Source organism: Colletes latitarsis, chromosome 10, assembly GCF_051014445.1.
Source record: "Colletes latitarsis isolate SP2378_abdomen chromosome 10, iyColLati1, whole genome shotgun sequence".
NCBI classification, from domain to species: Eukaryota; Metazoa; Arthropoda; class Insecta; order Hymenoptera; family Colletidae; genus Colletes; species Colletes latitarsis.
In genome coordinates, this window is record NC_135143.1 from 29921398 (window position 1) to 29946760 (window position 25363).

Below are 25363 nucleotides of genomic sequence, written 5' to 3' on the forward strand. Positions count from 1 at the left end.
CCGAAATCTCACGCGTTTTTGAGAAAAAAATTCGAATAGGTGCCTAAATTTTTCAACGAAATTGAAAAGTTTTAAATCACTCTGGAAAAATTATTTTCGGTTGCGAGGGTCAATTACAATCATTTTTGGTCATTACACATACCTCCGAAATCTCACGCGTTTTTGAGAAAAAAATTCGAATAGGTGCCTAAATTTTTCGACAAAATTGAAATTTTTCAAATCATTCTGAAAAAATTATATTTAATTACAGGGGTCAATTACAAGCATTTTTGGTCATTACGCATAACCCCGAAATCCTACGCACTTTCGAGAACAAAATTCCTCACCGAAAATCTAATTAGGTGCCTAAATTTTTGGACGAAAAATAAATAATTTCAAATCGTTCTGGAAAAATTAGTTTCGGTTGCAGGTGTCGATTACAATCATTTTTTGTCATTACACATACCCCCGAATTTCTACTCATTTTCAAGAAAAAAATTCGAGAAGATTCTTAAATTTTTCGACGAAAAAGAAAACTTTCAAATCATTCTGGAAAAATTATATTCGGTTGCGGGGGTCAATTACAATCATTTTTTATCATTACACATACCCTCGAAATCTCACGCGTTTTTGAGAAAAAAATTCGAATAGGTGCCTAAATTTTTCGACAAAATTGAAAAGTTTCAAATCATTCTGGAAAAATTATTTTCAGTTGCGGGGGTCAGTTACAATCATTTTTGATCATTACACATAACCCCGAAATCCTACCCACTTTCGAGAAAAAAATTCATGTAGTTGCTGAAATTTTTTGGCCATAAAAAAATTTTTCAAATCGATCTAAAAAAATTACTTTCGGTTGTAGGTGTCGATTACAATCATTTTTTGTCATTACACATACCCCCGAATTTCTACTCATTTTCAAGAAAAAAATTCGAGAAGATTCCTAAATTTTTCGACGAAAAAGAAAACTTTCAAATCATTCTGGAAAAATTATATTCGGTTGCGGGGGTCGATTGCAATCATTTTTGGTGAATAGACATACCCCCGAATTCCTAACCATTTTCGAGAAAAAAATTGAGTACGATCGGAACTTTAAACGTTAATAACTTTTTGACGAAGTGTCCATCAAGAAATTGGTATTCTTGATTTTCGTCTTATTTTGGCCTCTAGAATCCCCCATTAAAATGTTTCCCATGGGTGGCCGAACACACTATATAATGTGTCACGTGACTTCTGAATTATTTCCTAGATTTCCTGTACTGTTCTTCGCTTACTTTCGTCTCGTCGAGTTGTAAACACAACGACTCTTCGTATATACTCTAAACTGTGTTAAATAAAGTCCTGTATAATAAACCAAAAATACAACAATTACTACGGGATAAATATATTTTATAAATTGACGAAAATGAAAATACTTTTTGTAAGATTTAATTTGTTGAGATATTCGGTTGTTTGGGTTGCACTGTGCGGAACTGATCAAACTCGACGACTTTTCACGCGACTTCGTAGCGTCGAAGCACGTTTCGTGAGGCGATCGGCGTCGCGAGGCGAATGAAATTCCATTGAAATTTTCGACTTCCGTTGGATGCAGAGACACGGATCGGCGTCCCCGCGAGCAGTGTATCGGTCTTATTCCGACTCGACGCGATGCGAATTTCGATTTCACGGGAAACGGGAGCGGTGCCGCGGCGGGTCGTGACAAAAGCAGAGTTTTTGGCCGGAGTTTCGCGGAAGGAAATTTTGTCTCTCGCGCAAACTTCGCGCGGCAAGATGTTTTTCGAGCGTCGAATAGAATTTCTATCCGCGCGGACCGGTGGGGCCGGATCGAGACTTTTTTCCACGCGCTGCGTCGCCCGTGGTTGCCGCGAGCCCCGTGGATTTTTTGTTATTAGAGTTTCGAGGACGAGCTCGGTCTAACGCCGTCACTCGCCGGACAAAATGAAGGATCGTGGATGAACCGATGTGTATGGCCGACACCCGGGAGCCTGCTACGATGGAATAAGCAAGCCTCGTAACTTTTTAATACGACGGAAATATAACCGCGCGCGAGCTCTTTCGAACCATCGTTATTCCGGTAAATTTTGAAAATTCTTTTTCTCTGCAAATTTACTTTGACACGTTGACCGCCATATCGGACAATTGTACACTCACATAACCTAAAATTTGGTCTCGTTCGATATTCTTTTATTTCCAGAGTGAAAAATTAAAGGGTGGAAATTAATTCGCAAATACTTCTGATTTCACCGTTACAATTCTCAATCTGTGCAGGATGTACGAATGTCGCATCCCTAATTCCTAGGTACGCGATTACGAGTCCGACTCTGAGGTAATGGTCGCGAATAGAAAAACGTAGGAACGCGTAGCATCGTTTAAGCGCGGTTGCGGAATAACTCGCGTTCTTTCGAGACCGCGGTTAGGGCTGAGAGGAGGGGGGGAAGCTCGCGAGGAAAATTGTTGAACCGTGACTAAACGTTAACCGCGCCGCGATTACGGAGAACATAGAAGGACCGGTTGATACGGGGGAGGGAGGGGGAACGGGGAAGGAAGAAGGAGGGCAGGGTGGCACGAAACGTACTCCAACGGGAAATTACCCTGGAAAGCGGCGTTCGCGGCGGTGCTTCCGGTAATTCGTACGCTCGATAATAATTGACGTAACGAGGACGTGTCGGGGTCCCGATCAATGGCCCGATCGGTATACGCGTATGTTGAATATATTCCCGTCGGGTAGGCGCGGACACGCGCGAGCTGCCGCCGTGGGACGCAGACCTAACCCTCCCACATCATCCCTCGCGATTATATACCGTAGCGACTCTATCTGCATTAGGTCGCGAACCACTCGGTCTTGCGGGCCGGTGCATCGCCGCGCCGGGACACGCAACCATTTGACCATTACACGCGGGACAGCTGCTGGGAATGGATCGGTGCATACGGAATGTCATTCTTACAAACGACGACAGGACCTATCTCTATTCGACCCTTCGATTTACTAGTTCATTGGAATTTTTTTTTTTAGGGATAAATAGAAAAATTCATAGTTTTTAGAGTTAAATCGATATTATACATTAATACAAATCATGTCAACTAGGATAAATAATAACAGACAATCAATTATCATTACGGTAGAAAAAAAAACACTTTGGTTACTAATGAAATTGCTCCACTTGATACAATTACGCGACACGGATTATAAATTCGTTTCCTAACAATAGTGAACTAGTAAACCGAACGATCGAATAGAAATACGTCTGTCGTTGCAATTCGTAAACAAAATAAATATTTTCATTTCTGAATGAGATTTTAAAACGTGCAGTATGAACGTTGAACAATTTTATGTACTCTGGAGTTTTTTTTGCAAAATTATACAGGGTGTTCGGCCCGGGGAAAAATTTTAATGGGGGATTCTAGAGGCCAAAATAAGACCAAAATCAAGAATACCAATTTGTCGATGGAGGCTTCGTTAAAAAGTTATTAACAATTAAATTAAAAAACTTCAAATCGTTATGGAAAAATTATTTTTAGTTGGAGGAGTCAATTACAATCTTTTTTGGTGAATACACATACCTTCGAAATCCTATCCACTTTTTAGAAAAAAAATCGGGTAGGTGCTGAAATTTTTCGGCGGGAAAAAAATTTTTCAAATCATTCTGAAAAAATTATATTTAATTACAGGGGTCAATTACAAGCATTTTTGGTCATTACACATAACCCCGAAATCCTACGCACTTTCGAGAAAAAAATTCCTTACCGAAAATCTAATTAGATGCCTAAATTTTTAGACGAAAAATAAATAATTTCAAATCGTTCTAAAAAAATTACTTTCGGTTGCAGGTGTCGATTACAATCATTTTTTGTCATTACACATACCCCAGAATTTCTACTCATTTTCAAGAAAAAAATTCGAGAAGATTCCTAAATTTTTCGACGAAAAAGAAAACTTTCAAATCGTTCTGGAAAAATTATTTTCGGTTGCGGGGGTCAGTTACAATCATTTTTGGTGAGTAGACATACCCCTGAAATCTTGCGCATTTTCGAAAAAAAAAATTAAAAACGGACGGAACTTTAAACGTTAATAACTTTTTAACGAAGCCTCCATTAACAAACTGGTATTCTTGATTTTCGTCTTATTTTGGCCTCTAGAATCTCCCATTAAAATTTTTCCCATGGTTGGTTGAACATTCTGTGTACCCTCCCTTCATAACGTTCGCGTCGCGGACCGAACCAGCGAACGTTATCGAGGGAGGGTATACAAAATTGTTCATCGTTTGTTTATATTACAGATTTTAAAATTATTCATTAAATTAAGCCTTTCAACACAGTCATTTCTGATTGCTTCTCATCTTTTTAGTAATTTCAACATGGTCATCCTCGGTTGGTAGAGTTAATAGATCTCGCGGGAAATTCTATTACGCCGCGGCGAAACGTACCGAAGTATCGAAGCGAATCGCGTGCTTTTTGAGCCTGATCGAGCACCGTCGGGGGGGTTGACGGGGGTGTTGGCAGCTACTAGGGTTACTCTGGTACGTTCCCGTCTATGTACATACGTTTGAAGCGAGTGTACAGCTATTTTTAGCTTGGCGTTCTACCCGTGCTTATGATTTATGAGACGCGCTTTGCTAGCGTAACACGGTTACGCGAAACTAAGGTCGACGTTGTAGCGGAGAACGGTGGAAACTTTTCGTCCGAGTCAACGTTACGTTTCGCGGCGTTGCTTTTCTTTCTCTACAATCTACTCCTTGTTATCCCTCTGTCCGTTCCATAAATTCCCGCTAGCCGGTATAAAGACACTTTTTCGACGTTACCACCTCTGACCGGGAAGATGACCCAGTTAAGACGATCGATGTCAGACGCGCGCCTCTTAGCCTCGAGAGGAGAACGTATTTGACAATGAACGGGTCCCGCTTATAGCCTTTCGAGGATGCCACCGACGAAAAGCGTCGAGACTTCCGATCGACGAGTCGATCTCGCTCGACGATTCTTCTCCGATCGAACCTGTTCTATCGAGACCCACCCTATCTTGAAACTTTCGTCGAAACAACGTCCGAAAATTACGATCGAAACGGATTATCGTACATTGTTCCTCGCGATCGACCCGGGAACGACAGCACAATTGTTTGCCCCCAAGTTTGAATTTCATTAAATTTTTGATTGATTGAATTCAGTCACGGGGAAGGGTAATCGTTGATCGATTCAACGATTCGGTAAGGGCAATGTAACAGAGAAATTAGGGATTAATTGAATCGTCAATCGCCGCGAGCGGTTTACGATTAATTCAGTCGTCAACGTCAAATGTTGTAAGGAATTAACGATTGATCGCTTCGAATAATGATGCATCGGTTTAAAGCTATGGATCTTCCGAATAGGCTCGCAATGCTATTGTTAAATGTGAGAAAAGTGCATTTCAACCCTTCGAGTACTCTGTCGGAGTCACTGTTGACTCGTCACTTAAGTTTCAAGCAAGATAAAACATATCTGCATTCGTGAACTGTTAGTATGAGTCACGAATGACACTGGTTGCGAAGTTCAGCGGGGAGTTAACAGCGACGAAATAATACGCGCGATCGCGCGATCGATAATCGGTAAAAGTAGTCTTGAATCGGGAACGTTTAACTCGACCGATCGTCTAGAAAATGTTCGTCGAAGCACAGTGGTTAGCGTCGGTGACCACTTCCCATTTATTCCGTGAATTTCCCCCGCCTAGTGAGAATACCAGACTTCGACAATGGTTGTCCTCGCTAACCATGCCGATGAACGGACATTTTCTAGGTGGTCACTCGAACTGGTCACCGCGGCACGAAGAGTTAACGGGCCATCGATCGCTCTCATCCGCACGAAAAGTTGCGAAAACCGTGGGAAGTCGTGCGACCGGGAGTTCCCTCGAGTTACGAACTCGTCGAAAGCACCCAGAAACAGGGAACCTGTGACTGTGGTCATCCAACGATCGACGAGTTCTCTTCTCTCAGAAATCTATTTGTACCCCTAAATTTAGCTACGATGAAGCAATCCCATCAGAAGCAACCGAGATAGATCGAACCGTTCCTGGTTCACTCCAGGGTCCATGGTTAAAATTTTTATTAGCACCTATTCTTAAAGAACAGTATCGCCATTCCCACCCCATCTTCTTTATAATGGGAAACATTCATATACAGGGTGTTAACAATCATTTAACAAAATTGTATAAATAGAATGATCATTCGTGTTCTACTATTTTATATATTAATGGGGCTCCGCGTTTATCGAATAAATAAGCGTTTATCACTTCCCGTACTCGCCGCCAGAGGGCCGTTTCTCTCGCAAGCACTCGACCGACCTTCCGTATGCAAATACAAGGTGTTCAGCTACCCTTGGGAAAAATTTTAATGGGGGATTCTAGAGGTCAAAATAAGTCGAAAATCAAGAATACCAATTTGTTGATGGAGGCTTCGTTAAAAAGTTATTAACGTTCTACCCGTACTGAATTTTTTTCTCAAAAATACGTAGGATTTCGGAGGTATGTCTGTTCACCAAAAATGATTCTAATTGAACCTCGTAACCGAAAATAATTTTTCCAGAAAGATTTGAAATTATATTTTTTCGTCGAAAAATTTAGTCACCTAGATTTTCAATAAGGAATTTTTTTCTCGAAAATGCGTAGGATTTCTGGGGTATGTGTAATGACCAAACATGATTGTAATTGACCCCCGCATCCAACTATAATTTTTTTAGGACGATTTGAAACTTTTCAATTTTGTTGAAAAATTTGTCGATCTACTCGAATTTTTTTCTCGAAAATACATAGGATTTCGGGGGTATATGTAGAGACCAAACGTGATTGTAATTGACCCCCGCATCCAACTATAATTTTTTTAGGACGATTTGAAACTTTTCAATTTTGTTGAAAAATTTGTCGATCTACTCGAATTTTTTTCTCGAAAATTCATAGGATTTCGGGGGTATATGTAGGGACCAAACGTGATTGTAATTGACCCCCGCATCCAACTATAATTTTTTTAGGACGATTTGAAACTTTTCAATTTTGTTGAAAAATTTGTCGATCTACTCGAATTTTTTTCTCGAAAATTCATAGGATTTCGGGGGTATATGTAGGGACCAAACGTGATTGTAATTGACCCCCGCATCCAACTATAATTTTTTTAGGACGATTTGAAACTTTTCAATTTTGTTGAAAAATTTGTCGATCTACTCGAATTTTTTTCTCGAAAATTCATAGGATTTCGGGGGTATATGTAGGGACCAAACGTGATTGTAATTGATCCCCGCATCCAACTATAATTTTTTTAGGACGATTTGAAACTTTTCAATTTTGTTGAAAAATTTGTCGATCTACTCGAATTTTTTTCTCGAAAATACATAGGATTTCGGGGGTATATGTAGGGACCAAACGTGATTGTAATTGACCCCCGCATACAACTATAATTTTTTTAGGACGATTTGAAACTTTTCAATTTTGTTGAAAAATTTGTCGATCTACTCGAATTTTTTTCTCGAAAATACATAGGATTTCGGGGGTATGTGTAATGACCAAACATGATTGTAATTGACCCCCGCATCCAACTATAATTTTTTTAGGACGATTTGAAACTTTTCAATTTTGTTGAAAAATTTGTCGATCTACTCGAATTTTTTTCTCGAAAATACATAGGATTTCGGGGGTATATGTAGGGACCAAACGTGATTGTAATTGACCCCCGCATCCAACTATAATTTTTCCAGAATGGTTTGAAATTTTTTAATTTTATCGAAAAATTTGTCCACCTACTCGAATTTTTTTCTCAAAAGTATGCAGGATTTCGGGGGTATGTCTATTCACCAAAAATGATTGTAATTGACCCCTCCAACTAAAAATAATTTTTTCAGAACGATTTGAAATTTTTGAATTTAGTTGTTAATAACTTTTTAACAAAGCCTCAGTCAAGAAATTTATATTCTTGATTTTCGTCTTATTTTGGCCTCTAGAATCCCCCATTAAAATTTTTCCCATTTTGATTAATACTTTGACTGTCACGTCATCCATATATGAGTGGTAGGATTTACCATTATGATACTAGAAAAATTAGTTCTCAAGTTAAAACGTTGTTAAAAAATACATTTGGATAGAATTCATGAATTTTAACAAGTTTACAGAAATAAATACCGAAACAAACTTTAGCTTACAATGGTCTAATATCAAAATTTTATTTTCGCAGAATATCGTACGGTTCTGATCTGGCAGTGAACGTGTTTAAAGACATGATAACAAATGTACGGCTGTTGGAAGCACAAAGAAGTTAATCCGTCGGGTCTTGTACTTTCTGATCGAGTCTATAATTTAACACGGAACCAGGAACGGGAGACGCGAAGTCTCCAGTTTCCGAGCGGTCGCGACTTTTCCGCGAAAGTTCGCGTTCGATTTTCCCGGATTCGTATCACGAGCCGTAACCGCCAGTATTCCGACAGCGCCGCGATCGGTCCGGAGGTGTCGGTGTCGGATTAAATGGGACGCCCGGAGATGCACGCCGCTGCGCCGTCTGCTAGAAGCCTCTCCACCAAGAAGAACTGGGAAGTAACTGTCGCGGCCGAGGAGAAAAGGAACTCTGAGAAAGAGACCAAGAGCAGAGAGAGAGAGGGGGGTAGAGCATGGGGAAAGAGCTATCCAGTCGAGTAAGGAAACGAGGGAAAAATAAAAGAGAAATAGGGTGATGGAAGGGGCGCGGGAAGCATCCCCCTGAAACTTTCTACTTCGCCAGATTGAAATTGTTTTTCATCGCTTTCCCAACGAGGGCAAATAGGTGTTGGCGCGATGCCTCCCGGACGAATTCAATCCTCCCTCTGCTCCGGTAGCCTTGTTTTCCTCTTCTTTTAGCCCCCTCCTACCCCGCGAAATTATCGCCGCTCTAATCGCGTCGTCGATAACTGTACCCTGTGGCCCGCTTACCGCTCCGGACCTACGAAACACGACGACCAATCGAAAACGGTTCTTCCGCTTTGTCGAGCTTCGCATCTACTTTCACGGTCCACGGGCCTCGTCGCGATGGACGTTCGGACGTTCCGCGCGATTCACAAAGCGCATACGAATTCTCGCTGACCGGTCAGCGAAGAAAGACGTGAGCATCGTTGGGGCGATCAAGTTTGAGGTTAGGGTCACACACGAGCATCGAAACGACTTGCGTTCCTAGCCTGTCTTTGGTTGTTTTCAATTCTAAGATGTAAGGATATTTGGATTCACACATGGATATCGTGGTAGGACCTTTAGGTGGTAAATTCGCCTTCGTGTCCTTACAGAGTGACCGAGTCGTCATACGAAAAACGGAGAAGAGAATCAGAGTATAAAACCTCTAAGTTTTGGACGAACCACAAAGTTCTGTCCCGACCACCATGTACAACGCATCACTGTTAAAATATACATATTGTTAGTAATACGCATCTTGCCTTAGTTTCCTCAACCCATTAATTCCTTACAAAGGCAAGGAAGAACATAAAAACGCACGTCGTTGCGACACTCGTGTGCCCCCGGCCCAAGAGATAAAAGGTGTCGAGTTCGGAAATGAGAGATCGTTTTGCTGACGGCAGTCGAATAAAAACCTTTACGAAAGGATGCCTGTTGATCGTCTTTTTACCGACTGGTAGTCTATTAATAGCCTAGGGTTTACACAGAGCTGGTGTCGAATGCGTAGGATGTTGAGTCGCTACCGGTCGCTAAAGCGTTAAGAACCCATTTCTGTATTGCAAAGACGCCGCTAGCGAAATTCTGCCCGTGTCGACTTAATTCTCGCGGCGTTTTGTAAACGCTATTCGATTTCGATCTCGCGACGTACGAAGCCTCCCCAATCTCGACGCGTGCACACGTAGCACGGTATCGTAGGTACGCGTCGAGACGACGGGATACGTGGCGCGGGGAACACAGATGGGCTTATTGCTGTATGCGGAACGGCGACGCGTGACCGTCGACGGAGCAACGCGCGCCGTCATAGAGCGTGTGTGCGGTCTGTGTGCGTGTGCGCGGCATCTCTCGTAGGGTCGAACATCGAATCGGCTCGTATTTGGACGGCGTACGACCCACCAGGAACAGCGGGGATTCCCCCTACGGGTCCCTGCTAAATCGAATCGAGATTCTGCGGGATGTTACAGCCTGTTTTACGATATTAAATCACACCGTGGCTGCCTCGTTTCTCTTGTTTCTTTCCTGCTGGTAAACTTGTTTCTCGAGGAAGAGTCCGCGCTTTAGGTCGGACCGAGGGGGGGAAACGGGGTCAAATTCAAAGGGAGTGGGCGGTCGGGGCTAGCCTGTCCACGGGCCGGCGACGCCCCACGACTCGCAAATTGATTCCATTTGCATAGCATACGCCTATTCCAAAGCTAGTGACGCAACGCGACGCCTCGCGTCGCATTCCGCCTATGCCTACGCGCGTCCACGGTCCACCGTTTCCGCTACGGAATACGCATCTAAATCGCGTGCCGTTCGCGGCGTCCCCCCCTCCACTCTTTGATTCAATATTGTTGTCGCCTAAATGGGCCTCTTTGCATTTTGGCGCTCTAGTCGAAGTCTGATATTTAACACTAGGTTTACGGACACTCGTTGCCCATGTTTTTATTATAATTCGCTACGTTGACAGTTGCATTAAAATGCAGATTTTTAGTTGCATTAAAATGCAGCATATACACATACAGGGTGTTCGGCCATTCCTGGGAAAAATTTTAATGGGGGATTCTAGAGGCCAAAATAGGACGAAAATCAAGAATACCAATTTGTTGATGGAGGCTTCGTCACAAAGTTATTAACAATTAAATTCAAAAATTTCAAATCGTTCTGAAAAAATTATTTTCGGTTGCGGAGGTCAATTACAAGCATTTTTAGTGAATAGACATATATTCGAAATCCTACTCGGTTTCGAGAAAAAAATTCGAGTAGGTGATGAAATTTTTCGGTGAAATTAAAAAATTTCAAATCGTTCTGAAAAAAATACTGTTAGTTGTGGGGGTCGATTACAATCGTTTTTGGTCATTACACATATCCCCGAAATCTTGCGCATTTTCGAGAAAAAAATTCAGTACGAGCGGAACTTTAAACGTTAATAACTTTTTAACGAAGCCTCCATCAACAAATTGGTATTCTTGATTTTCATTGCATTTTGGCCTCTAGAGTTCCCCATTAAAATTTTTCCCAAGGGTGGCTGAACACCCTGTATATAACGGATGGGTTTAAAAATCAAATTTAACTAATTTTAGTGATTTTGAATCGAAGTTTATGTTTGGTCGCCGTTAGGCAACCAGAATATTACCTTAGACTCTAACCTAACCTAATTCATTGATCAGGAATATTAGATTAGGTTAGGTTAGGTTAGGTTAGGCTATTCTCCATTCCCGGCTGCCGTGAGGCAGCCGTTACACGCAGGTTCTAATAAAAAATCGTAAAATTTGGTTATTTATATTTAATTGTACTCTGGCAACATGATTTTGATAATCGAATAATACAATTGTTTGGTATTATGGCTGAAATATTTCCAACTGTAAATAGTGACAATTAAATATAAATAACCAAATTTTACGATTTTTTATTCGAACCTGCGTGTGCCGGGAATGGAAAATAGCCTAACCTAACCTAACCTAACCTAATCTAATATTCCTAATCAATGAATTAGGTTAGGTTAGAGTCTAAGGTAATATTCTGGTCGCCAAACGGCGAGCAGACATAAACTTCGATTCAAAATCACTAAAATTAGTAAATTTGATTTTGAAGCCCACCCACACGGTGTGCTGTTGCCTGCAAAACAGTAGAAAAATGGCGATCGCATACTAACGCGTAAGAGGTAACACGGATGCACACGAACAGGCAGAATTCAATGTATTAGTTCCGACAGTTTTTCGGAAATATCTCGAAAACTAAGGCCGAGCGGCGGTTATATGTATAGGAAAAAGTTGTTTAAAATGTTGATTTTTTATGTACCATTTCAACAGACTACAAGTCGCCATTTCTTTATTTATCAGGACTTTGACTTCTCCCTAGTTCCTACTATAACTACAACCTTCCTTATGAAGATACTTTAACCCCCTCTGTTTCAAATTATCTGGAATCCTGGAAGCCATTGGAGCACCTTTTCCAAAAGAGCCATTAAATAAGAAGTTATAAATCCCACGATTTTTAATATTTTTCCATGAAAAAAATATTGTACATGCTTAGAAGATGAATAAATATATCTACGAAGTCTCAGTACAAAACAGCCTATCTATCATTAAAAAAAAAATCAGAAAAAGGGCCGTGAAATTGACAGTCTAGACAGCAATGCCTCCTTAAGTTTAGAATCTGAATGCGTGAAATTGACGCGTACCGTAAACCTAGTGTTAAAAATTAACGCATTTTCACGTAACCAAGGTGGTTGACCCAGTAGTCGATCGCTTCCATAAAGAGTAAAATTTAACCAATTTAAAAATAAGTATGACCCGTCTCAAGGTTTTTGCCTGTTGGAATAAAGGCACGTCGGATTAATTTAACGATCGCCAAGGCGAGTGGTTACCGGCCCGCCTTGAGAATTAATATTTTTAGCGCCCTAGTGGAAAGTCTTGTAACTCGTATACTTTACTGTCTTTGCAAATAATTGAAATTGCGACGGTTGCATTAGATTTTATATCGCGCCGGCCCGTAAAAACTTAGCGGTCCCCAGGAATTCGTTCCCGGATTTACGAACGCTGAAAATGCACATTCGCAATGGGATTTATGTGCCAAAAGCGGTACCAAATAAAATATCTCTTTTTCAAAATCCTAACAAATCCCGCTTCCAAACGGTACCGTGTAAAATCGCGTATTTATTTTCGCCTATTTTGCGCCGTCTAGATGAAAATTTTAATAATATCTGTGGAATCGAATAACATCCAACATGACGCGTAGAAACTGTTAAAGAAATTCCCCGTTTCCATTGTCTGTTTTTTTCCGTGGTACGCGCTTCTGTGCAAACGTTCAAATTAACGAATTTAAATTTTCATTGTTACTTTACGTTCGTGTATATTGCAATATTTTTGTACAACCGTGGACCCGTGTACGTGGGAGTTTTTACTCGCGTTCCTGGCGACCAGAGTCACACGACGCAACGAAATACATAAATTTTTAGATATTCGATTATCCCGGACGTAAATAGTTGAAAGATTAAACTGGTACGGGGATTTTTCATTTACGTTTAGACATGTTTCAAAATTAACGAAAACGTGGAAATTTTTTAAAAAATGTCACGAATAAAATCGCTAAATTCCTCGCTTCTATAGAATATGAAACAAACGAAATAATTTGTTTTTACCAGAGTATTAAATATTGTTAATGAACGCAGTAACAAACGCCGTGAGCATACGCGTTTACGGTTCAAAAAATCCGATTTTCAGAAGTAGACAAAAATTGTTTTCTTTGTGTATTATTCGCTGGTATTATACTCCTCCCATTGTGCGTCGATTTTTTTCTTTTTCAAAGCTCCGTGATTTTCAAAATACATTCTTCAATTTGTTAACGTATCGTATAAAGTGAATAAAAAAGAAAATACCCCCCCTCTGTTGTGATCATTACAAACGTACTGTGTCGTTCGCAGACATGTTTCTTACCTGTCTCTTTTGTAAATGCGTCTGTCGATTCCGTAAAATCTTGTCGATATTCCTCGGTGCAGCTGGAACGAAATACGTATTAGGAAAATCGCGGAGCAATGTTGCATAGACGGGCAGGAAACTCGATCGGGAGAAACGCGCGCGAATTACAAGGAAGACAAACGACAAAAAACGAGACGAGGAATTTATATTCCGCGACGCGTTGTCGGGCAAAAGGCACAAACACAGCAGGATTGTCGGCCGAGGAAAGGGCATTTATCGTTCGGCATCTCTTTGAATTACGAGGACAATGTTGTCGCGGTACGTGGCGCGTGGTCGGTTTACGAGATCGCGATATTGGGACGGGTCTTTGTTGCGTCGCAAAATGAAAATGGAATTTTGCGCTATTTCATACTGGTCGTGTCGCGACGTGTCGCGGCGCGTACCGTACCGGCCCCGATTCAAATCTCGACGAAGAACAAAACCAATTGATGCGGAACAATTTGTCCTCCGCGACCCGTCCTTTACAGAGTTATACAACTTAAATTACCTGCGAATACCAAAGTTCAAGTTACTCTCCACGATCGAATCGAAAGAGTAAACGTTCCTTCGCGAAACGGAACAATTAAACGACGATTACGTACTGATACATTTATTCTGATATCGGTTTAACTCTTAGGCAGGGTGTAGAGGCCAAAATAAGACGAAAATCAAGAATACCAATTTGTTGATGGAGACTTCGTTAAGAAGTTATTAATGTTTAAAGTTCCGCCGGTACTGAATTTTTTTCTCGAAAATGAGCAAGATTTCGGGGGTATGTGTATTCACCAAAAATGATTGTAATTGACCCCCGCAATCGAAAATAATTTTTCCAAACTGATTTGAAACTTTTCAATTTTGTTGAAAAATTTAGTTATCTATTCGAATGTTTTTCTCGAAAACGCCTGAAATTTCGGAGGTATGTCTATTGATAAAAAATGATTGCAATTGACCCTCGCAACCGAAAATAATTTTTCCAGAACGATTTGAAATTTTTTTTTTCGTCGACTTTAGGTACCTAATTAGATTTTCGGTAATGAATTTTTTTCTCGAAAACGCGTAGGATTTCGAGGGTATGTCTATTGACCAAAAATGACTATAATTGACCCCCGCAATCGAAAATAATTTTTCCAAACTGATTTGAAACTTTTCAATTTTGTTGAAAAATTTAGTTACCTATTTGAATTTTTTTCTCGAAAACGCGTGAGATTTCGGGGGTATGTATATTCACCAAAAATGATTGTAATCGACCCCCGCAACAGAAAATAATTTTTCCAGAACGATTTGAAATTTTTTATTTTCGTCGAATTTAGGCACCTAATTAGATTTTCGGTAAGGAATTTTTTTCTCGAAATCGCGTGAGATTTCGGGAGTATGTCTATTGACCAAAAATGACTATAATTGACCCCCGCAATCGAAAATAATTTTTCCAAACTGATTTGAAACTTTTCAATTTTGTTGAAAAATTTAGTTATCTATTCGAATGTTTTTCTCGAAAACGCCTGAAATTTCGGAGGTATGTCTATTGATAAAAAATGATTGCAATTGACCCTCGCAACCGAAAATAATTTTTCCAGAACGATTTGAAATTTTTTTTTTCGTCGACTTTAGGTACCTAATTAGATTTTCGGTAATGAATTTTTTTCTCGAAAACGCGTAGGATTTCGAGGGTATGTCTATTGACCAAAAATGACTATAATTGACCCCCGCAATCGAAAATAATTTTTCCAAACTGATTTGAAACTTTTCAATTTTGTTGAATAATTTAGTTACCTATTTGAATTTTTTTCTCGAAAACGCGTGAGATTTCGGGGGTATGTATATTCACCAAAAATGATTGTAATCGACCCCCGCAACAGAAAATAATTTTTCCAGAACGATTTGAAATTTTTTATTTTCGTCGAATTTAGGCACCTAATTAGATTTTCGGTAAGGAATTTTTTTCTCGAAATCGCGTGAGATTTCGGGAGTATGTCTATTGACCAAAAATGACTATAATTGACCCCCGCAATCGAAAATAATTTTTCCAAACTGATTTGAAACTTTTCAATTTTGTTGAAAAATTTAGGTATCTATTCGAATGTTTTTCTCGAAAACGCCTGAAATTTCGGAGGTATGTCTATTGATAAAAAATGATTGCAATTGACCTTCGCACCCGAAAATAATTTTTCCAGAACAATTTGAAATTTTTTATTTTCGTCGAATTTAGGCACGTAATTAGATTTTCGGTAAGGAATTTTTTTCTCGAAAACGCGTAGGATTTCGAGGGTATGTTTATTGAGCAAAAATGACTATAATTGATCCCCGCAATCGAAAATAATTTTTCCAAACTGATTTGAAACTTTTCAATTTTGTTGAATAATTTAGTTACCTATTTGAATTTTTTTCTCGAAAACGCGTGAGATTTCGGGGCTATGTCTATTGATAAAAAATGACTGCAATTGACCCTCGCAACCGAAAATAATTTTTCCAGAACGATATAAAATTTTTTAATATTGTCTAAAAATTTAGTTACCTATTTGAATTTTTTTCTCGAAAACGCGTGAGATTTCGGGGCTATGTCTATTGACCAAAAATGACTGCAATTGACCCCGTTAATCGAAAATAATTTTTGCAAATTGATTTGAAACTTTTCAATTTCATCGAAAAATTTAGGCACCTATTCGAATTTTTTTCTCAAAAACGCTTGACATTTCAGGGGTATGTCTATTCACCAAAAATGATTATAATTGATCCCCGCAACCGAAAATAATTTTTTCAGAACGATTTGAAATTTTTTCTTTCGCCGGAAATTTTGCGGTCGATATGGAACTTTAAACGTTAATAACTTTTTAACGAAGCCTCGATCAACAAATTAGAATTCTTGATTTTCGTCTTATTTTGCCCTCTAGAATCTCCCATTAAAATTGTTTCCAAGGGTGGCCGAACACCCTGTATTTGATACGATAGAATTCGTATTTAACGTCTCAAAGTTAGAGTGGCCCTTAGAACGTCTCCTTTGTTACGGTTTAGCTGTTCCCGGTCGAAAGGCGGCCGGAAAGGCGGTTCGTCCTTCCGTGGATCCGGCGAACGAGAAGGAATACGCGTACTTCGGTCTCTCGTTGGCCGCGGTGATCTTACGAAAGACCGAAATTGCTCGGGTCAGCGAGCAGCGATGTCGCGCGTCGACCCGGAAAACGGCTCGACCAGTCTGCTTTCTCGTTCCGTGTCCGGTCTCCCGAATCGTACGTCGGGGAATCGAAAGCGGAGCTAGAAAAGCGCGCCTAAGTCTCGCGCCCCTGGAACTCGGTTCAGCGATTTGATTCTCGAGGCAAAGTCAAAACATAGCTTAAAACAAAAGACTTGAAACGAAACGCGCGCCAGAGAGAAATTTTACAGAATTCGATCGGATATCTTTTCTGTGAATTAGGAATATTTGCAATATCGTGTAATCACACGCAATACGTCGGCTACTGTACCAGTTTTCCATACCCACAGCGATTTTTCATCAAAATCGATCGCAAGCGTCCATCGAGCAAGACTGATTCCCGTAGTTTTTCACGGAGATATATAGCGCCAAATATTAAAATTAATGTTCGTAAATGCATCCACGACAGAATGCGAACGAATAGTTATGGCCACGTCACGTAAATATTACTTTATGGATATCAAAACAGAAATTTCGAGATTTTACTAGGGAATTTATTTACTCTTCCCGATGGTCGTGCTATTTTTGAACGTTAGCGACTAAATTCGGCATATTTTATTCACTGAATTACCCTTCGCTTACGTTTCGTTTGTAAATTTAAAAACCCGTTAATGGTTTTTGCATATCCAACTATTAAAGAACTCGGCGGGAAGCATTGGTATTTAAAGTCGTTCTAATCTACGTAAATAATTCATTAATGCTCTCGAAAATCAATGGTACACGTAGAATCTCTGAACTTCCGATCCAACCGAAGCCACAATTACCCTTTAATTCGATTTTCCCTAATTCGATGTTTGCTTTTTGTTTCAGGTAAGTCGCGAAAATTTATAACGGTCGAATCTGCAGCTAATTGCCACTGATTTCTCGTCACAGGTAATTATTCTCACAAATTTAATACGCGCATAAATTGACGATAACCTAATAACACTCTCGAGCATAAAGCAGTATATTAGAAGGAAAGTTTATTCGACGTTAAAAAATTCCATAGGGCCCGTGCAACGACGCGACGGACCGGTAGTCCGCCGACTTCCGGTTTAGGAACTCCCGGAGTATTCCGGTCAATTCGTCGCGCGGCGAACAAACACGGAGGAACGGTGGAACAAAGCGGGCGAGAGAGGCGGGTTTCATCGAGACGAATTTCAGTTTCCGCTGGAATCGCGGCAGACTCCGGCTAGATGCATTTCCTTTCGATGGGAAAAGACTTTTCTCGCGGACGTTTCCGAACGGGGGGAGCCCCCGCAGCGAATTCTGAAGCTGTCCGACCAAACGAAGACGTTCCTTATCGCGCGCGATCTCTCCCGTCGTTCGTTCACCAAATATTATTCGGCGGATGTCTGGCCGCTGTCGCGTTACTTCCGCCCATCCACCGCTTCGTTCCGGAAACTCCTCTCTTTCGTGTTTTCCATTCGCTTCGACGAAGAGGTAACGAACGCGGCGATGAAACGCGATCGCGCCGCGGGTAGCTGGCTCATCGTGGAATTTTTAATTTCGAGGCCGCGACGGGTTTTCTCGGACACGGTGGTACAAAAGTTTCTCGAGTGGCTGTGAAATAATCCCTGTGTCGAGAGGAGAAAATTAGGATCGTCGCGTACCCTTTGTTCGCGGTCGACGGACGTCGCGTTTTTCCACCGTATTTATACCATACAGTTATTCCACTCGTAAATTTATACAGGGTGTTCGGCCAACCCTGGGAAAAATTTTAACGGGTGATTCTGGAGGCCAAAATAAAACGAAAATCAAGAATACCAATTTGTCGATGGAGACTTCGTTAAGTAGTTATTAACGTTTAAAGTTCCGCCAGTATTGAATTTTTTTCTCGAAAATGAGCAAGATTTCGGGGGTATGTCTATTCACCAAAAATGATTGTAATTGACTCCTGCAATCGAAAATAATTTTTTTAGAACGATTTGAAATTTTTTAATTTCACCGAAAAATGTCATCACCTAATCGAATTTTTTTCTCGAAAGTGGGTAGGATTTCGAGGGTATGTGTAATGACCAAAAATGATTGTAATTGACCCCTCCAACTAAAAATAATTTTTCCAAAACGATTTGAAATTTTCATTTTCTGTCGAAAAATTTCACACCTTCTGGAATTTTTTTCTCGAAAGTGGGTAGGATTTCGAGGGTATGTGTAACGACCAAAAATGATTGTAATTGACTCCTGCAACCAAAAATAATTTTTCCAAAACGATTTGAAATTTTTCTTCTTTGTCGAAAAATTTAGGCACCTTCTCGATTTTTTTTCTGGAAACTGGGTAGGATTTCGGAGGTAGGTCTATTCACCAAAAATGATTGTAATTGTCCCTCGCAACTGACAATAATTTTTCCAAAACGATTTGAAATTTTTTTTTTCCCTCGAAAAATTTCACACCTTCTGAAATTTTTTTCTAGAAATTGGGTAGGATTTCGAGGGTATGTGTAATGACCAAAAATGATTGTAATTGACCCCTACAACAGAAAATATTTTTTCCATAACGATTTGAAATTTTTGAATTTAATTGTTAATAACTTTTTAACGAATCCTCCATCAACAAATTGTTATTCTTGATTTTCGTCTTATTTTGGCCTCTAGGATCCCCCATTAAAATTTTTCCCTGGGGTGGCCGAACGCCCTGTATATCCTACACGTTGACGCCGGCGTGCATCACCGGTGGGTCACGCGTGGCTGTTCCGTGGGGCGGCGTGCATCACCGGTGGGTCACGCGTGGCTGTTCCGTGGGGCGGCGTGCATCACCGGTGGGTCACGCGTGTCTGTTCCGTGGGGCGGCGTGCATCACCGTGGGTCACACTTGTATTTCACAAAATAGGTGGTACAAAATAGGTTTATTTTTCAATTCTCAACATTATAAACAGACATTGAACATTAAAAACATAACTATTAAATATTATAAACACAACAATTCAATATTATAAACATATGTGTGATTTTTCTACAAAGGCAGAGGTACTGACGTTGCCAAATTACTTTAGGTGGGCTATGAAGGCGTTGGCGCTATGAACGTTTTTTTATAGAAAAATGTTTACAGAATTGTCCCGTCAGGTTTACTTAACATTTGCAGGTATATGCAAATTGATCTTGGAAACTATAGCAATACAATGTATTAGTTGAAGTCTACGGAATTCACTGAATCCAACAGGAGTCGTATAGCTTTCGTAGTTTTGTTATAAATTGAGGTCAAAGTTGAAAGATTTTCAACGCGCTGAAACAGCGTAATCTGTGGCTGCGCCGTCCTACAGAACAGAACGTGAATTCGGGCGCCGCCTCTCAGAGAAAACTCTGAATATCGGCGCCGGCGTCAACGTGTTAATGGAATTTGTTAATCGCGGAGAGTAGAATTAGTCAAGAAATACTGTACAGTGATACGACGCGTGAAAGTTGTTGTCTGGTCGAATGTGTTGGATTCGGAAAGGGAAACTGGCGGGATCTGGTCCGCGTTGCACTGCTCGAGAGAACGCAAGCTGGGAATCGAACGTGCGAGGGTCGTAATTCCCGCGTATTCTTCCCTTCGGACCCTGTTCCGGTCGAAGAAACGCTCATTGTGCTAGGAATATCGTTGAGCCGGATCGAATCATACGCGAGGGGGTCCTAATTCCTGGTTCCTGCGTTTGATGAAATCACCTTTATCCTCCCCCCCCTTCGATACCCGTACCGGCCCGTCTCTTATTTTCAGAGCGTGCTCGACGAATACAGGGCGTGGCAAAATTCGTGCTACGCGAGCAACTCCTCGCGCGGACAGACCTGATTCGAATTATCGTGAAATGACCGTGGATGGTATCTGTTCTTAAAATAAACTGCAGACGCAATTCTTTCGAGCTTGGGGGGGCTCCCCCTCGGAGCCAGCGAAGCGCGAAAGACGACACCTAAAAAACGGTTGGACTTGGGATGCCAACAGCGACGATATGTATATACAAAACAATGCTCTTCTTTCTCACTCGCTCTCGCTCGAGAGTTTTTTTCCTCGGTCGTCGACTGTAACCGTCTACAAAAAAAAAAGGGGTGACTCCGTGGCTCAAGGATATCGCTCTCTATAAATATCTGCCGGTGTCGAATTTCGTCCGGACCGTTACGAACGACGGGCATGCCAACCGTTGAGTGACATATTTTAGAATCGTGACTGTATTTCGATTCGTCGTTGTTCTCAACGAGCCATCGAGAGATCCTCCCGTTCGGGGCCCGGCTGACTTGAAAAGACACCTACAAAACCCTCGTGTGCCATTGGCCCTAGGAACTCGTTCGCTCTTCGCGCGCAATCGATAGCCAAACGTAAACATACTCTGTCGCACCATCTCAATCACTTGTCATTTGCACCCACAGTCGCTTCGATTCATTCGCTCGAAAAGTTCGTTCACCTTGCGTTGCCTCGCGAAACAAGTCGGTGATTTTCAAAGTTTTTGTAAAACGTGTCTCTCCAAGTACACAGGGTGATCAACCACCCATGGGGAAAATTTTAATGGGGGATTCTAGAGGCCAAAATAAGACGAAAATCAAGAATAACAAATTGTTGATGAAGGATTCGTTAAAAAGTTATTAACAATTAAATTCAAAAATTTCAAATCGTTATGGAAAAAATATTTTCTGTTGCAGGGGTCAATTATAAGCATTTTTGGTGAATAGACATACCCCCGAAATCTTACCCAATTTCGAGAAAAAAATTCAGTACAAGCGGAACTCTAAACGTTAATAACTTTTTAACGAAGCCTCCATCGACAAATTGGTATTCTTGATTTTCGTTTTATTTTGGCCTTTAGAATCCCCAGAAAAAATTAAAATTTTTCCCAGATGTGGTCGAACACCCTGTATATTCTAAAGGAGTCACCTCCCACTAAATAAATAAAACTGTTACGCTTAATAACGAAAGTAATCGATGTAAGTCGGGAAAGTTTCCCAGATCGTTGCAACGAATTTTCTCGCGAGAGAAAACGTTATTCGAAAATATCGGTTTCGCGCTAGAAAGCAGCCCGGCGTCGACTTGTATCGCGATTTTCGTCACGACCCGTAACGTTCGACCACCCCTTAACCTCCATATTATTGCTGACGCGGGAAAGCGAAAAGAAATCGCGCCGACAAACGTACAAGGTTGCGGCCTAATTGTTCGCGTATGAAATTACAGAGTTTTGCGATTGAATGCGCGGGGCCGGGGCGGTGGGCGGGGTTACCCTTTTAGATAAACGTCGACAAAAGTTGGGCGCGCGTAAAGCTCCGGTGGAAACCGACAACGCGATACGTTGGAGATACGGCATGCGGGCGGTCGGACCAACTCGATACGAACGAACCGCATTTTCTGCGTCGCTGAGTCCTATCCACATCCAGTGTCCGTCCTTCCGACGAGATATAAACGCTGGATCTCAGTGAACCTGTGCTCGAAATTTCAAGGATTTCCGCCCCATCTGAAGTGCTTGGTTGTTTTTAACGGTAGCCACTTGGAATTTTTCTGTTCGAAGACGTTGGAACTGGGCGGATTCCCAAATCATTTTATATTCGAAACGACGTGTTTCCGTAAACGTTTAACGATTCTTATGGTAAAAGTTTGTCGAGCGTCCGACGATATCGCGTTCGACGTACATACATACGTAGAAGCGACACGGGGTTTTTTCTCTTTATCTCTTCTTTCCTCGCGGGAGCAGTTCTGGTCGTTTAGTTCTTTCGATGTCTCCATAAAAAAAACTCGGCCGTGCTAAGTCTGGTGGCTTAACAAGATCGTTATCTATAATTTTTCAAGTACATTGCGCGTTGTTAAAGGCATTATTTTGAACCGTAAAAAGATACGATGTTCCGTTTATAATAATTCGATTTCTTCTAGCAATTTGGTTTTTGAGTGACCTGAGTGTTATTTATAGAGCATCTAGATAATTTTAAGGACGTACAAATTTTTAGAATATTGTATCGTTTCTAGTCTTGAGCGTTGTTCGGTTGCATAATCATCGCATCTTACTTTTCCTGCTACGCCAAAGGGTGTACGTAAAAAATTTTGTACCGTATCTCGAGAAAACAGTTTCTAACTGTTTACTTGGTTATAATCCGAGGTAAGAATTGTTTTTACCCGGGAAACTAGCAGCGACGGTTCAAAGGGAAACATTGTTGAGCAACAACAGTTTTACTCTTGCTTTTACCGTCTAGCGACGTTTACGCGGCTATGGCGTCGCGCACAGCGGTCGCTTTTCAATTCCAACGCGCCACAGTCAAAGGGGTTAAAACTTTGACGCTGTCGCGCATACGCGAGTTCGCTAGTCGGCGGTTATGTTTTTCGTAGTGTCTTCGTTCGCGTTTCCTTATATTTAGTAACATTTTTAACAATCTCGCCTCCTGCCTTTCTTTGTTCTGCAAAGGTTATTTGAAGTCCGGATTAAACGATTACGTTGATTTTCAACTGCTCGCCGTTGGACGTCGCGCGGCAAATTAATCTTGTATGCAACAACGAAGGACCAATCTTTTTGTGGTACACAAACTAAATCAAATATTTGGACTGACGTAGATTTTCACCGTTTCGAAACAGACTTTTCCTCTAACCAATTAATTCTTTCGACCTCTTTGGAAAATGCGTGTTTAAATTGCGTTGCACAAATTTGACAATGACGAGTATACTCGTCAGAAACAGAGTATGTATAATATGAAACTAGGTTGTAATAAGACGACTTTTATGTTTTTATTTCATTACTCATATTTATTTAAATTAACATAAATATTTTGTATATGGAAGAAAGAAAACCTGAAAAATCAATTTCTTATACTAATACAAGACAAGGATACATTTACGAGAAATAATTTATACTATATGCGGTTTTTTTTATATTAATTATTTATAAACTTTTATCTGTTCTTTTTATTTCGACGGGCCTCAAAATGATTCAAATATCTTGAAGTTTACGAATATATTTTAGTTTTCACTAAAATTGCAATTTAAACTGCATATTGTCACTACTTATTACTCATGACGAATATACTCGTCGTAACACAAAATTTTGCCCGTCGTGACGAGTATACTCGTCAGAAACAGAGTATGTATAATATGAAACTAGGTTGTAATAAAACGACTTTTATGTTTTTATTTCATTACTCATATTTATTTAAATTAACATAAATATTTTGTATATGGAAGAAAGAAAACCTGAAAAATCAATTTCTTATACTAATACAAGACAACGATACATTTACGAAAAATAATTTATTATTTTTTATATTAATCATTTATAAACTTTTATCTGTTCTTTTTATTTCAACGGACTTCAAAATGTTTTAAATATCTTGAAGTTTACGAATATATTTTAGTTTTCACTAAAATTGCAATTTAAACTGCATATTGTCACTACTTATTACTCACGACGAATATACTCGTCGTAACACAAAATTTTGCCCGTCGTGACGAGTATACTCGTCAGAAACAGAGTATGTATAATATGAAACTAGGTTGTAATAAAACGACTTTTATGTTTTTATTTCATTACTCATATTTATTTAAATTAACATAAATATTTTGTATATGGAAGAAAGAAAACCTGAAAAATCAATTTCTTATACTAATACAAGACAACGATACATTTACGAAAAATAATTTATTATTTTTTATATTAATCATTTATAAACTTTTATCTGTTCTTTTTATTTCAACGGACTTCAAAATGTTTTAAATATCTTGAAGTTTACGAATATATTTTAGTTTTCACTAAAATTGCAATTTAAACTGCATATTGTCACTACTTATTACTCACGACGAATATACTCGTCGTAACACAAAATTTTGCACTTCATGACGAGTATACTCGCCAGAAACGGTAATTAACTGGGTAAAACGAGCATAAAGTCGCTTTTTCGAAATCTGGACGAAACATTATTAACACGGATGTTGATTATATACCTATTTTTACTGAAATGAGCCAATTTGACTCATACAACAAAATTCAAGTTGTTTGCAAAAAAAAAATAGTTCCAAATCAATTTAAATGAAAGATTGATTATTAAAAATTCACAACCGTAAAAATAGGTATACCACATTCGACAATACGAAATGAGGGGGTAAGTCGAGGGGAAGAATTCATATTTATGTATAATTCAAAAAATAATATTCAAGTTTTTTATATACAGGGTGTTCGGCCACCCTTGGGAAAAATTTTAATGGTGGACTCTAAAGGCCAAAATAAAACGAAAATCAAGAATACCAATTTGTTGATGGAGGCTTCGTTAAAAAGTTATTAACAATTACATTCAAAAATTTCAAATCGTCCTGGAAAAATTATTTTCGGTTGCGAGGGTCAATTAGAATCATTTTTGGTGAATAGGCATACCCTCGAAATTCTACCCACTTTCTAGAAAAAAATTCGAGAAGGTGTGAAATTTTTCGACGGGGAAAAAAATTTTCAAATCGTTCTGGAAAAATTATTTTCGGTTGCGGGGGTCAATTGCAATAATTTTTGGTAAATAGACATACCCCCGAAATCCTGCGCATTTTCGAAAAAAAAATTCGGAACTGGCGGAACTTTAAACGTTAATAACTTTTTAACAAAGCCTCCATCAACAAATTGGTATTCTTGATTTTCGTTTTATTTTGGCTTCTAGAATTCCCCATTAAAATTTTTCCCAGGAGTGGCCGAACACCCTGTATATAGCAACAAAATTGTAAATGAG

At 39.9% G+C, this 25363-nt stretch overlaps 1 protein-coding gene across 2 annotated transcripts in view; it reads left to right on the forward strand.

Annotated features, from left to right (window-relative positions):
- Positions 1–25363, forward strand: part of Shg (DE-cadherin) — a 141921-nt gene that overhangs the window by 63919 nt on the left and 52639 nt on the right. The gene's annotated exons all lie outside the window — the stretch shown is intronic.